We start from the raw sequence: 3,301 nt of genomic DNA on the forward strand, positions 1-3,301 counted from the left end.
CTACAACATTTGTCTTAGGAGCCTTGAAAACTCCTAACATCAATAACGCAGAAGAAATCAAAGGGAGAAAGAGGATCATGTCTGGAAGAAGCTCTTTTTATAAGGTCTTGTATCTTCTTCTTCTTCTCCAATATCTGCACCAACAAGTATCCCAATTACCAAATTTCCAATCGAAATTTCGAATTCTGAGGAAACAAAGTTTCAGAATTTTGACCTTCCGCCGTTTACTCGAATCCATGGTTTTCAGTAACATCGCTGATCCCGCTCTCTACCTCTTCTTTCTTAGAGCCACCAAGAGACGCCGAAGAGGCGGAATCGCCGACGGATGTCCGTCGAGGAGTGATCAATAACGAAATACCGAGTGATTTCATCCGTTGTCGGGAGAGATAGAGATGAGAGAGAGAGACTTCAATATACACACATGTCCATAAACTACGTCTCTTTCAGCCTTTAATTAAGAGACGTTTCTTCGTAATTTTTATTTTTTTTAATCATAATTAATTTAAGCGCATTAAATATGCTCTAACGGTTTGATTCCGTTTCAGGTAAGATATGTCACAAACTTTATTTCCTACATTTGTTTGTCTGCTTTTATAGATGATGTCCTTAAAATTTCTACTGTTAGGGTTTCTATGATGCCCTGGCCTCAAAATTGACATGTGGGTTGGAAAACCAGATGACAAAATAGCAATCTTGACAATCGGAATTTAAATGCTATGAGAAGGTGACTTTTGTTTCTGTGCATAAGTATCATATATATTTATCTACTCTTCATTGTTACTAATCCACTTGCAATTCTCCATGTGCTTCTTTTTGGTACGATATTACAATAATTAGTTCCTTTCTATGTCGTGTCCATGTAAGTTTTATGGCATTTTAACTTGGAATACTTCTTCCGGCATGTTTTGAATGCAACGATAGTTTCCGTTCTTTATCTTATTAGGAACATAATGATTTGAATTTTTGCTTCAATTGCTTGCAGACACTTTTGGAGTACAGAAATAATTTAAGAAAAAATTACTATGTTAGCGACAAAGTCAAAGACTAACACCGCTTTTGCTTTTTCATTTTGGGATATTTACTAGTTAAATCTATTTTTTATATATTCATATCATCACATATAGGCCTGGAACTTTTATCCGAGATCCGGATTCGATCCGTGATCTGATCCGATCCGGATCCGGATCCGATCCGAAAATCCGGATATCCGGAGAGGCCGAATCCGGATCCGGATAGTAAAATGTTGGATCCGTCAAAGCCGAATCCGGATCCTGATATCTTGATTTTTTAGTCCGGATATCTGGATCCGTAAATTTTATTAATAACTATTTCAAAAATAGTAATATCTATATATAAAAACTAATTTTATTTAATATATTTTCATTTTTATAATAGTATATATAAATTTTATGTAAATTTTGTAATATTATATATAGAAATAATTAAAAACATTATATATTTTTTTTATTTTTAAATTATTGTTAATATTTTATATATATTAATATTATTTTTTATTTATTTTAAAGATTCAAATCCGGATCCGGATATCCGCCGGATATTATAATTTTTAGAAGGATATCCGAAACCCGGATATCCGCGAATCCCGGATTCGGATAAGAATAGTAAAATTATGGATCCGCCGGATAAGAATCCGGATCCGGATATCTTAAAATTGTCCGGATACCCGATCCGTCCCAGGCCTAATCACATCCAAACAGTTGATTATTGTTAGAAGTTCAGAAAGCGACTAAAGTCTTTATTATGTTAGTTTATTCTATACGTTTATTTTAAATTTATTTTCTTTACTTAAGTAATGGGTATTAACAACATAATTAGATATTCACAGAGATTATGTTTTCAAACCTCGTGATGAATACCATGAAAATCATCATAGATATGACCTAAAATTTGATCACTATAAAGCAAAATTGTGAATTGGGATGAAATACGGTTTTAATTTCTACATGGTACATTGTTATGGAAACGCTGCGTGGAAACAAGAATGTTTCTGTAGAATAAATAACATATAGTTCTTTCAATGTTTCTGTACATTTTTGCTACTTGAAAACAAAAATCCACAGATTATTGGTAAATGAGATTGTATAATGATGAAGTTAAACTAAATCAACATATATTACAAAGGATGAGACAAAATTTAGCCTAGATTTTTGATTCAATATTAGCTTACTGAAAATGGTTTATTTGGCTATACGTGTTCGGAGTGGATACGAGAAACTCGCTATTTTCGTTATCATCTGAACGGTTTGACTGAGCTATCAGTAACTTTCTTCGCACCATGAAAGTTTGGATGCCGCCTTTGAAATATGTTAACCCTGAAAGATTTTGCTTGCAATCTACTGCAAAGAGAAATAACATGAACTAGAAAGGCATTCATCGCGTTGAGAGCCAAAGGCCACACAACTTTGTTGTCTTATCATACCAAATCCTTTTAAGGGAAATCTAGGGCATTTACAACAAGACAACAAGTGGGATTGGAGGGAACTTTTGTCTCTCCAAATCCATCCCCGGCTTACTAAAAAGGAGGCTTTCAAGAAGAGGCAAAAGCTGTTGACTTTCAAGAAGAAATGGCAAGCAATCAAGAGAAGATGGGTGGGTACAAGAACACAATGGAAGTGAAGAAGAAGACAAAGATGGAGGTGAGGAAAGACAAAGAGTTGTGTAATAATCATCTAACGCAAAAAAAAAAACTTAAAACTTTGTTTGATCTGTGTGTGATTGGCTTGCATTTCAATTCCGGTTAAGACAATCTGATTTGGGAATCTAGGGCTTATGAGTGAGAATTACTATTATAATCCGTTGAATCTGTTTAATCTGGTTTGTTTCGGTTAAGAATTATAGATACCAGCGCAAGTTGCTTGGCACGTGCGCAAGGATGGTTATGAATTACTCCCTCCGTTTCATATTGTAAATAATTTTAGGAAAATGTTTTTGGTTCAAAATGTAAATAATTTTCGTATTTTTAGGTAATTTTACATTTATTGAATACAGTGTGACCAATCAAACTAAATAGACTTATTTTTTATTGGTTAAATTATATTTAACCTATTTATTATAAAATACTTCTTAATCTTCGTGTGTTTAGCTAAAACTACTTATATTATGAAACAGATGGAGTATTTAATAATGTCCACCTCATTCGATGTTGTCTCCGTATCTGAATTTAATCCGGGCTNTTTTTTGTATTTTTGATACTTGGGAGTTATTTATACCTGTATTCAGAAAACTTTTTTGTAAAGAAGAAGCAAAAAAAAAGGTTCATACACAAGATTCAGAACTAAGT

At 33.3% G+C, this 3,301-nt stretch overlaps 1 pseudogene; it reads right to left on the reverse strand.

The window, feature by feature from the left end:
- Positions 1-238, reverse strand: part of LOC106324570 — a 2,784-nt pseudogene extending 2,546 nt beyond the window's left edge.
- Between the last annotated feature and the right edge of the window lie 3,063 nt (positions 239-3,301).

This window comes from Brassica oleracea, chromosome C2 (genome assembly GCF_000695525.1).
Source record: "Brassica oleracea var. oleracea cultivar TO1000 chromosome C2, BOL, whole genome shotgun sequence".
NCBI classification, from domain to species: Eukaryota; Viridiplantae; Streptophyta; class Magnoliopsida; order Brassicales; family Brassicaceae; genus Brassica; species Brassica oleracea.